This window comes from Amblyraja radiata, chromosome 2, assembly GCF_010909765.2.
Source record: "Amblyraja radiata isolate CabotCenter1 chromosome 2, sAmbRad1.1.pri, whole genome shotgun sequence".
Lineage (NCBI taxonomy): Eukaryota > Metazoa > Chordata > Chondrichthyes > Rajiformes > Rajidae > Amblyraja > Amblyraja radiata.
In genome coordinates this window covers 31,056,922-31,069,843 of record NC_045957.1, presented here as the reverse complement: position 1 = coordinate 31,069,843, position 12,922 = coordinate 31,056,922, and positions in this window count along the sequence as shown.

The following is a 12,922-nucleotide window of genomic DNA, read 5'->3' as shown; positions in this document are numbered from 1 at the left end:
TGGCAGTCCTATCCAACTCCTGCTCTCCACACCTCGAACATCTGGCGGTGAAGTGCCATCCCTTCTACCTACCGAGGGAATTCACCTCCACCATCCTGACCATGGTCTACATCCCACCCCAGGCAGACGTCTGTCTGGCACTGCAGGAGCTGCATGCCGTGGTCAACAAGCATCAGGCGGCTTACCCCGAGGCATTTACCACCATTGCTGGGGACTTCAATAAGGCCAACCTGAAGAAATCACTCCCTAACTTCCACCAACAAGTCACCGGCTGCACCAGAGGATCAAACACCCTTGACCACTGCTACACGACCATCAAAGACGCCCATCGCTCTATCCCTCGCCCTCACTTCGGAAAATCCGACCATTCAATGGTGCTGCTTCTTCATGCATACAGGCAGCAACTCAAAAAAGCACCCCCAGAGCTGGTCGTGGGGGGGGGGGGGGGGGGGGGGGGGGGGGGCAGAGGAACAAATCCAGGACTGCTTGGTGTCTGTAGACTGGGCAATGTTCAGGGACTCGGCAACGGACCTGAATGAATACGCCACAGTCGTCACAGACTTCATAAGGAAATGTGTGGAGGACTGCATCCCAACAAAAACCTTCCGAGTGTTTTCTAACCAGAAGCCTTGGATGAACCACGAGATCCGCATTCTTCTGAAGACCAGATCCCGGGCATTCAGGTCTGGTGATGCAGAGGTCTATAAAAAGTCCAGATACGACCTTGGTAAGGACATCAAAAAGGCCAAAAGGGACGTCTGCTCTAAGCTGGAGGATGAGACAGATGTTCGGCAACTGTGGCAGGGCATGAATGCTATCACCTCCTAGAAGGTGAAATCAGGAGACGGCTCAAATGACAGCGAAGCATCAGTCCCTGAGGAGCTCAATGGGTTCTACACACGGTTCGATAGGGAGAACACTGATGTGCCTTCCCGAGCCCCTATTCGCCCCGATGGTGTTACAGTCATAGTCACAGAGGCCGACGTCAGAAGATCCTTCGGGGGGGTGAACCCTCGGAAAGCGCCTGGACCTGATGGTATACCCAGTCGAGTTCTCAAGACCTGTACAGACCAACTGGCGGGAGTTTTTGCAGAAATTTTTAACCTTTTACTTCTGAGGTCTGAGGTTTCCACCTGCTTTAAGAGGGCATCAATAATACCGGTGCCTAAGAAGAGTAAGGTGACGTACCTCAATGACTATCGACCAGTGGCACTAACGTCTGTGGTGATGAAGTGGTTTGAGAGGTTGGTTATGGTGTACATCAACTCCTACCTCGACAAGAACCTCGACCAACTACAGTTCGCATACCGCCACAACATGTCAATGGTAGATGCAATTTCACTGCATCTCCACTCCGCACTGGACCACTTGGACAATAAAAACACCTACGTCAGGCTGTTGTTTATAGACTACAGCTCGGCGTTTAATACCATCATCCATTCCAAGCTGATTACCAAGCTCTGGAACTGGGTCTCTGCACATCCCTCTGCAATTGGATCCTTGACTTCCTCATCCACAGACCATAGTCTGTTCGAATTGGAGGAACCACTTCATCCCCTGTAACAATTAGTACGGGAGCACCTCAAGGCTGCGTGCTCAGCCCCCTGCTTTACTCACTCTATACCCATGACTGCGTAGCCGGTCATAGTGCGAACGCCATCATCAAGTTTGCCGATGACACCACTGTGATTGGATGAATCACAGATGGGGATGAATCAGAGTATAGAAGTGAGATCGACCGACTGACCAAATGGTTCCAGCACAACAACCTGGCTCTCAACATCAGTAAGACCAAGGAACTGATTGTGGACTTTAGTTGGGGAAGGATGAGGACCCTCAATCCTGTTTATATCAACGATGGTGGAAAGGGCCAATAACTTCAATTTCCTGGCCGTGCATATATCAGAAGATCTTTCCTGGACCCAGCACACCGATGCAATTGTAAAGAAGGCACATCAGCGACTCTACTTCCTGAGAAGATTACGGAGTTTCGGTATGTCGAAGAGGATTCTCCTAAACTTCTTCAGGTGCACGGTAGAGAGCATTCTGACTGGTTGCATCGTGGCCTGGTTCGTCAACTTGAACGTCCAGGAGCGAAAAAGACTACAAAAAGTTGTGACCACTGCCCAGTCCATCACCGGCTTTGACCTCCCAACCGTCGAAGGGATCTATCATAGTCACCGCCTCAAAAAGGCAGCCAAAATCATCAAGGACCCACACCATCCTGGCCACACATTTATCTCACCACTGCCATCAGGAAGAAGGTACAGGAGCCTGAAAACTGTAACGTCCAGGTTCAGGAACAGCTTCTTCCCCACAGCCAGCAGGCTATTAAACACAACAAATAAGCTGAACTGCAAATGACTATATTACGATTTGTTAAATGCACTATATTTGTTTTTTATTGAACTTTTTCTCTTTTTTCCCGTTATATACAATGTTTACATACTCACATATTCTGTTGTGCTGCAGCAAGTAAGAATTTTATTGTCCTGTCCGGGACTTATGACAATAAAATACTCTTGACTCTTGACTTGATGTGTATCGAGGTACAGTGAAAAGCTTTGTTTTACATGATATCCAATCAGATCAGAAACTATATATATAAATACAGGGCAGCACATTGGTGCAGCGGTAGAGTTGCTGCCTTACAATGCCAGAGACCTGGGTTCGATCCTGACTGTATAAAATTTGTATGTTCTCCCTGTGACTGCGTGGGTTTTCTCCGGGTGCTCCGTTTTCTTCCACACTCCAAAGACTTGCAGGTTTGGCTAATTGGCTTCTGTAAAATTGTAAATCTCCCTCGAGCTAATGTACGGGGTGATCGCTGGTCGGTGCGGACTCATTGGGCCGAAGGGCTTCCTTCCACGCTGTATCTCTAAAGTCTAAATACTCCAGTACAAAAGGCAGACAAAATGAAAGGATACAGAGTGCAGAATACAGTTCACAGCATTATAGCGCACCAGTTTAAGAGACAAAGTCCAACGTTCACAAGGGGATAAAGGTGAATCGGACAGCGCCCTAGCTTTTGAAAGGACTGATCAGAAGCTGATAACAGAGGTTTAGGACAAACATTTTTTCCACAGTGCATTTTTAGCCTCCACATGATCCCTTTGTAGCAATACAATTATTCAGTGTCTTCTTGGCTATTTTAACAAGGTGAATACACACAATCTAGAGAGGACAAAGATACACAACGATCAGTGGGAAAGTAACTGTAGCTCGTGTTGTAGCAGGGCACTGTAATAATGGCTGTACCTCAGAACATGTGACAATAAATTGAACTCAAACTTAAACTCAATGTAGTGAAGAGGACATAAGAGACTTACACTGTGATGTAGATAGGTTGAATGAGTGGGCAAAGATCTGGCAAGTGGAGTATAACATGGGGTAATTTACTAGAATGTTGCCTGGGTTTCAACAACTAAGTTACAGAGATAGGTTGAATAAGTTAGGTCTTTATTCTCTGGAGCGCAGAAGGTTAAGGGGGGACTTGATAGAGGTCTTTAAAATGATGAGAGGGATAGACAGAGTTGATGTGATCAAGCTTTTCCCTTTGAGAATAGGGAAGATTCAAACAAGAGGACATGACTTCAGAATTAAGGGACAGAAGTTTAGGGGTAACATGAGGGGGAACTTCTTTACTCAGAGAGTGGTAGTGGTGTGGAATGAGCTTCCAGTGGAAGTGGTGGCGGCAGGTTCGTTGGTATCATTTAAGAATAAATTGGATAGGCATATGGATGAGAAGGGAATGGAGGATTATGGTATGAGTGCAGGCAGGTGGGACTAAGGGAAAAAAATTGTTCGGCGCGGACTTGTAGGGCCGAGATGGCCTGTTTCCGTGCTGTAATTGTTATATGGTTATATGGTTATATGGGAAAATACCAAGTTATTCATGTTGGTGGATAAAATAAAAGAAATGTATATTATCTAAATGGTTAGAGAATGTCGAGCTCTGAAATGCAGAGGGAATAGGGAAAGCTGGTGTGATAAAGGGCAATTATGTAGGAAGAGCAAGTGATTGGATAAGTTAGGAGAGTGTTGTTATTTATTGCTAGTGGATTTGAATGCAAAAAAATGGCGGTTGTCTCTCATTTACATGAGGTATTTGTTGGGACCGAGGTTTTGTTTCCTTATTGAGAAAGAATACAAATGTATTGGAAGGAATTCAGAGAGGATTCACTTGAGTAATACCTGAAATGGCAGGTTGTGTTGTGAGGAGATGTTGAGGCGAGAAGAGGGAGAGGGTCTTGATTGAATTATATAAGATGTAGAACAGTCCAGGTGTGGAGAGGGTGATTCCTCTAGGCACACGCTCTTGGCCTAGGGATTTATAAATGAGGAGTTGCCCATTTAGCAAAGATTATGGGAATTTATTTCCACAGTCAGGGGATCAACAGTCAAGAGCGTTGAGGAACATTAGGGACATGATACCATCCTGTTCTCCATTGTGTTGCAATTAAAGTGATAGTTTAGGTTAGTTTAGTTTAGTTTAGAAATACAGTGAGTATACAGGCCCCTCGGCCCACCGAGTCCATGCCAACCAGTGATCGCCCATACACTAGTTTGATCCTACACATTAGGGAAAATTTACAGAAGCCAATTAACCTGCAAAGCTGCATGTCTTTGGAATGTGGGAGGAAACTCCACAGTATCCGGAGAAAACCCACGCAGTCGCAGGGGGAACGTGCAAACTCTGTATAGACAGCACCCGTAGTCAGGGTCGAACCCAGGTCTCTGGCGCGGCAAGGCAGCAACTCTACTGCTGCACACCATGCCGCGTGATTTGTAATGGAAATATAGAAGAATTCTTGTCAACAGCATGTCCTGTGTATTACAATCATATTTCTGGGAATTACCAGGAGATAGAGTTTTGCATTAGGCTGTTTGCACTAGCAATGTAAACTAAACGAACCCTTGTGAGATATGCTGGGTCTGCTTTTCTCAAATAAATCACTAGCTAGCCATTCATAGTAAGTACTTACCTATGAAATGCAAAAATCTGCCTATGGACCAGCTTTTAAAGAGCTACTGTACCTGAGAAAATAGTGAAGATAGCATTGTTAAAGAGAAGTAGACAATTGCTCATAATGATCTCTTGGATGAGTGCGGGTAGAATCAAGCCCTACTGCAGGTGCATCAGAACTGTCATTAGGCAGTCAGAATCCTTTTCCCAGATTGAAACTATCAAATAATTTTACTTCGGAGTCACGTGAGCGACTACGTGAAGACCCCGCCAGCACGCATGCGTGGCATAGCATCTCATGCAGTGCAACAGCGACGGACGGGAGTACGAGCTCTCCCACAACAAGTTTAAAAACGGGACCTCCAGGTAAGTAAACTTACTCTGAGGTCGTGTTTTTGGAACCCTTGTTCTGCTTTACTTCAACAGGAACATGAATAAGGGAAAACAACCAAGGAAGGTCGTATCCCATCCGACTGCAATGGACCAGGAGGGTCCCAGCAGTGGGGGATGACCGGCGACACCTGGACCGCACACGCTGCGGTCCTCAGTCACCGACGACATTTCCGAGCCAAGCCCAGCGCCGCTAGCACAGCTCGAACAACCGCAGTGGGCTGTAGGCAAGGCTAAACGGAAGTCGGACCGGCCGGTTTACTCGGATGAGTCCGGTGCGGAAGACTCACCGCCCGACAGCGGCAAAGGTGTCCGTTTGAGCCGTATGGAAAGGCTCATGGAGCAAATGCTCCAGCGAGACTTGCTCCGGCAGATGGGGCAAGCTCGCCAAGGGAGCACAAGCACTCCCGCTCCAGTGCATTATCAAGCACTGGCCATCGCATCACCCTCAGCAGATGGAAGCGTTGGCAACCAGATCTGGGCTGGTCAAGAACAGGGGTCACTGGCTGAAGAACCCAGGAGTATGCTGGGATTACAGGATCAGGAAGAGCTGCTGGGAGTGGTGAACTGCTACGCGGCAACACCGCGAGCGGGACGGCCGTTACAGCCTAAACTGGCGGCCAGCATTGACTACCTGTCCTTTAAACTACTCCAAGAACAGGTAGTCAATGAGGCGTTGGACCTTTACACGCCTCCCGAAAATTGCATTTCGCTCAATGTGCCTGCCGTTAATAGTCAAATCTGGGGGTACATTGGGCAGGGTATCAGAACCCAAGAACTTAAATTGCAAAAAAATATTGAAGCTCCTGACGTCGGCCATCACTTCATATGCTCGTTCCGTGGACGGGTTTGACATGACAACAAACCAACAGGCCACCCAGGCTCTACTGTGCAACACACAGTATGAGATCAACAACCTCCGGAAGGAGGCCATAAGACCTGCCCTCAACCCAAAATTCGCAGGACTGTGTAGAACGCCGACCTCAGAACCACAGATCCTGCTATTTGGCAAAGACTTACCAAAGCAAGTCAAAGATCTGGATGAAGAATCCAAGGCATTTGATCTCACGAGGGCAGGTCCCGGAACGAGCAAAACTATACAATGCAGACGGCAGTACCCCTACGCATGCGCCAGTAGGCGTCTACTTCATGGTACTGGTGAAAGCTCGGGGCCCGCATACCATCCCCGGAAGTCTTTTTTAAGACAGGGCCCAGAGCGGGCCCCATGGAAAATGCGCCACCCCCCATCAGCACCACCCCGACAGAGAAGGAAGCAGAAACTGAAGAAGTGAACACTCCACCAATAACAATGGAGGTAGGTGGGTCTGGTTCCTACCAGTACATAAAAGGTGTAAAAGGATTGTGCTAACAGGGGGGAGACTACACCTGTTTTTGGAAGCATGGAGGACTATCACACTTGATAATTATATACTAAAAAGTATTCAAGGATATAAAATTGAATTTATTCAAGAAAACATGCCACCAGTTCAGCATGCACCCCAAAGGGGCTTTACCCTCTCACTAAATGAAAAATGTGAGGGACAAGCAGAACTGGTGAGGTTACATACAAAGGGAATCATAGAGAAATCTAAACATGAACCTTTGGAATTTGTATCAAATATATTTACTAAAACCAAAAAAGATGGTGGATGCCGCATCATCATTGACTTAACCACATTGAATACTTTCGTTAGGTATATACACTTTAAAATGGAAACATTTGTGACTGCCAAACAATTGATTTCCAAAGGATACTTTATGGCAAGCATCGACTTAAAATATGCATACTATTCAGTACCCATTCATAAGGATCATCATAGATACCTAAAATTTAACTGGATGGGGCAACTATGGCAGTACAAATCGTTGCCTAATGGCCTAACATCAGCCCCAAGACTGTTTACCAAGATATTAAAACCAGCCCTGGCAATATTAAGAAAACAAAAACATATTGTCATGGCATATCTTGATGATATTTTGATAATAGGCAAAACCATGGAATTAGCTAATTCAGCAGTATTAGCTACTAAACATTTATTTGAAACCTTGGGCTTTGTCATACATCCAGATAAATCTAAGTTGACGCCATCCACAACTATGGACTATCTGGGATTCACAATTAACTCAGTCCACATGTCTGTAATGTTGCCAAAAGAAAAATCAACAGAATTGGCACAAACCTGTAACAAATTAATGGTTAACAATCAACCAACCATTCGACAAGTGGCAAGAGTAATTGGGAAATTAGTAGCAGCATTTCCAGCTACCCAGTTTGGACCTTTGCATTATCAAAACTTACAAAGAGCAAAGGTGCAAGCGTTAAAACAACATGCAAGTCACTTTGACCGACCCATGAAATTACCTAGCGAAGCAATATCAGAGTTACAATGGCATAGTTCCAGTCCCATCATTATCAATAATCCAACATTAACAATACAAACAGATGCCAGTGCTCAAGGCTGGGGAGCAACTAATACCATATCCAGTACAGGTGGTAGATGGACTAATCTAGAATCATTACTACTACAGACACTGGGCATAAACTATTTGGAAATGTTGGGTGCGTTCTATGGGTTAAAAGCATATTGTTCAAATATGCACCATTTGCATGTTCGTTTACAGATTGACAATACCACAGTGGTGGCCTATATTAACCATATGGGCGGGATAAAATCGATATCATGTGATAATTTGGTCAACACAATCTGGCAATGGTGTGTCGACAAACATATTTGGCTATCAGCAACTTACCTACCAGGTTAGCTAAATACAGTGGCAGACACCAGGTCACGCAAGTTCAATGATAACACCGAATGGATGTTAAACCCCAAATTATTTGCTGAAATTACAAAGCAATATGGAACACCAGATATCGATCTCTTTGCATCCCGACTGAATCACCAGGTACCGATGTATGTCGCTTGGGAACCAGACCCTGAGGCAGCGGCGATGGATGCATTTTCGCTGAACTGGGGAACTATTTTTTCTATGCTTTTCCCCTCTTCTGCCTCATCAGTCGGGTACTACGCAAAATACAGATGGACTCTGCTTCAGGCATTTTGGTAGTACCCGACTGGCCTACACAGCCATGGTTCCCAGTGGCCCTTGACAGGGTCATTGAACCACCCATGACCATTCCCAGAGGACCAGATCTACTGATCCATCCTGTATCAGGTGAAAGTCACCAATGCCATGACAGAATAAACCTACTGGGTTGCAGATTCTAAAAAGACCTTTGCTGGACCTAGGATTGTCAAATAGGACCATGGACACGATGACAGCATCTCACCGACTCTCCACCAAGAAACAATATCTCTCCAGTATCAGAAAATGGGAAACATACTGCTCGAGAACATGGACAACCTACAGATCAACTACCATAACAAATGCACTGGAGTTCCTGGCCAGCCTTCACCACGATGAAGGTCTGAGCTATAGCACTATCAATTGTGCTAGAAGTGCACTGTCAGCCTATCTAAGGCAGGCACCAGGACAACAGGCCATAGGGTCTCATCCGCTGGTGGCCAAATTAATGAGAGGGATCTTCAATTCAAACACCCCTAGACCTAGGTATACCAAGATCTGGGATGTCAGCGTTGTCCTGACATACCTAAGGGGATGGCCACCAGCCAGATCCCTCACTCTGGAACAGCTAACCCTGAAAACGGCCATGCTGATGGCGTTAGTCTCAGCACAAAGGGTCTAGTCCCTTTACCTACTCAGACTGGACAATAAGGTCATAACATCAGAACAAATAACATTCACCATTCAGGAGCTGGTAAAACAGAGCAGACCAGGAACTTCAGGACTCATTATGGAATTCCGGGCGTACCCACCTGACCCCCGATTATATGTCATGACTCACCTACTACTATATATCAACACAACCAAAGATTCCCGAGGGAGAGAAAAGGCACTATGGGTCAGTCACAAAAAGCCACATGGTCGGGTGTCGAATCAAACCATCTCTAGATGGCTCAAACAGGTATTGGGAGCTGCTGGAGTGGATACTGATATTTACACATCTCACTCCACCAGGGCAGCATCCACGTCGGCGGCTAACAGAATGGACGTGCCATTGGACCACATCCTGGCAACAGCGGGGTGGTCCATGGAAAGAACTTTTCAAACATTCTACAACAAGCCATTAGTAAAACCTGTTTCATTTGCAGAGAGAATTTTAGACTCTGCTAATATATAATTTAAGCACGGGGGAGCATTATTTTCTTTGTTATTGTTATCAAATAAATACCATTATTGTTTTATAAACAGATTCATGTTTGATTACGATAACATACTTCCTCCCTTGGATGACTTCGGCAGTGAGTGAAGCATGGACTGTTACATGGTTTGAAATCACAGAGCTTTAAAATCTTCACGTAGTCACTCACGTGACTCCGAAGTAAAATAGTAAGATTAAACGAGAACTTACCAGTTTGAAGTTTGATCTTTATTTTATGAGGAGTTACGATGAGGGATTACAAGCCCTCCGCTCCCACCCTCAATTATAGAGATCAACTGATATCTTAGTTCTCCCTATCTTTACTATGTTTATTTCAATTATTGTGTTGTTTTCTGTGATTCCACACCGCTGCTTTGAAGTATGTCACGCATGCGTGCTGGCGGGGTCTTCACGTAATCCCTAATCGTAATTCCTCATAAAATAAAGATCAAACTTCAAACTGGTAAGTTCTCGTTTAATCTTACTATTATAGGGCATAGCTTTAAGTTGAGAGGGGCAAGGTTTAAAGGTGGTGTGCTGAGCAAGTTTCTTGCACGGAAGGTGGTGAGTACCTGGAACATGCTGCCAGAGTTTGTAGCAGTGGCAGATACGATAGTGGCATTTAGGAGAATTTTGGATGGGCACAAGGATAAGCAGTGAATTTGAGGGACACGAATTATATGCAGATGGATAAGAGTTGGACAATTAGTCTGAAGAAGGGTCCCAACCCGAAACGGCAACTCTCCGGAGATGTTCTTTGGCCAACTGTGTTACCTCAGCATTTTGTGTTCTTTCAGATAAGAGTCCATAAGCTATGGGAGCAGAATTGGACCATTTGGTCCATCGGGTCTACTCCGCCATTCATTCATGGCTGATCTATTTTTCCTTCTCAATCCCATTCTCCTGCCTTCTCCCCATAACCTTTGACACCCTTTCTAATCAAGAATCTGTTAATCTCCACCTTAAAAATACCCCAAAACCTGGCCTCCACAGCCCTCTGTGCCAATGAAATCCACAGATTCACCACCCTCTGGCTAAAGAAATTCCTCCTTGCCTCCTTTCTAAAGGTACATCCTTTCATTCTGAGTCTGTGCCCTCGGTCCTAGACTCTCCCATGAGTGGAAACATCCTCTCCACATTCACTCTATCCAGGCCTTTCACTACTCAGTAAGTTTCAATGAGGTCTCCACTCATCCTTCTAAACTCCAGCGAGCACAGGCCCAGTGCCGTCATACAAGTGGGTCTTGGCATTATGTTCCGCCACATATTGTGGGCTGAAGAGCCTGTTCCTCTGTGTACTATTCTATGCTTTATTTATGTCAAAGGTGGTTGAATGCTTTTGCATTTCAAAGTCACCTGCGTAGAAGGAGGTCAGTGGGACCATCCAACAATCCCCCACTTGGCTGCATATGAAGTCGTCTGACAGCCGTCAGGTGCAAATTAAAGGTGAATAGGATCCTTAATTTGTTGATCATGCTTGACAAACCTTGTAATGTGCCCGTAATGCCTCTGCTGAGTGACAATTTAAGGCCATGTGGCACTTTACCATATATTCGCTTTCATGCTAAGTGTAAACTGCAAGCAAGGAACAGCTTGCAGAGATAATCTAACTGGGTTACTCCTCTATTATTCATGAGATCACAAGAAAAGGCTGTGGAGGTTTGGTCGCTGGGTATATCAAAGACGGAAATTGAGTCTTAGATCTGTAGGAAATAAGGTGACACAGGATTAGTGCAGGGAAGGAGCACTGAGGTACAGGAGAAGCGATGGCTTTATTGTTTTGTGGAATAGGCACAGAGGGTCAAATGTTTCCTCTGTTCATATGTTAGCCCTGGATTTCCAACGATATCCAATAGTAGCCCTGAATATCCATTTGTTTCTTCCACTGCAGGTTGGTGGGATGCTGTAGCATTCTGCATAATGGGATTTCTTTGACTTACTTACATCGATGATAAAAACGTTGGCTTTTCCAAGACTGTGGAGGAAACCTAGTTTGTCTGGGTTTAGTTTAGTTTGGTTTAATTTAGTTTAGTTTAGTTTAGTCGATCACCATCTCCTTTGCCCTACTGACATTGATCGCAGTAAATGATCACAATCGAGCCATCCACAATGTGCAGCTACAGGATAAATGGAATAACGTGAATACATTAAGAAGAGCATAATTAAAGTAAGAAATTGAGAGAAAAGTCGTTGTCTTGACACCAGGCTATGAGGTTCTCAATCTTCTCCCTGTGCTCTGTCTCGTCATTACTTGATATCTAGTCCACGAAGGTGATATCATCCATGAATTTGCAAAGCCACAAGGATACATTTTGTTCATTTCTTTTCTATTGTTGCCATCTGATGCAGGTTGTACATTCAGTCTGTATATAAGTTAACATTCCCCAAAATGCACATATGGGGCTGCACTCAGCCTGATGTGCCAGGTGTATGTATCTCCAGGGTGACTTGTAAGGATCCAGTGGTGAGGAAGATTCTTAGAGCATAGAGCAGTACAGCACAGGAACTGGCCCCTGCAGCCAATGTCCATGCTGAACATGATGATATGATAAACTAATCGTATCTCCTGCCGTGTGATCCATACCTCACCATTCCCCTAAATATCCATGTGTCTTTCAAACACCACTATCGTATCTGCCTCCATCACATCCCTTTGAGGTGACAAGCTTCATTTCACAGTCAGGGAAGGTGCAAGATAAAGTCCAGACCATGCTCTAGGTCTCTAATGAGCGGTGCCCGATCCAGGTAGGCCCCAGGCAGCTGCAGGCCTACAGCCATCACCTTCCTTGGACATTCCACAAATGCTGCCTGACCCGCCAATTGTTGCCAGTATTTTCTGCTTTTATTTGAGAAATTAAAGTGAACTTACTAAAGAATAATTCATCGTAAAATAAATTTGACAATAGACAATAGGTGCAGGAGTAGGCCATTCGGCCCTTCAAGCCAGCATTGCCATTCAATGTGATCATGGCTGATCATCCACAATCAGTACCCCGTTCCTGCCTTCTCTCCATAACCCTTAACTCCTCTATCCCTAAGAGCTCTATCTAACTCTCTCCACCGCCCTCTGAGGCAGAGAAATCCACACACTCACAACTCTCTGTGTGAAAAAGTTTTTCCTCATCTCCGTTCTAAATGCCTTACCACTTATTCTTAAACTATGGCCCCTGGTTCTGGACTCCCCCAACATTGGGAACATGTTTCCTGCCTCAAACCCTTAATAATCTTATATGTTTCAATAAGATCTCATCTCATCCTTCTAAATTCCAGAGTATACGAGCCCAGCCACCCCAATCTATCAACGTTTGACAGTCCAGCCATCCCGGGAATTAACCTTGTGAACC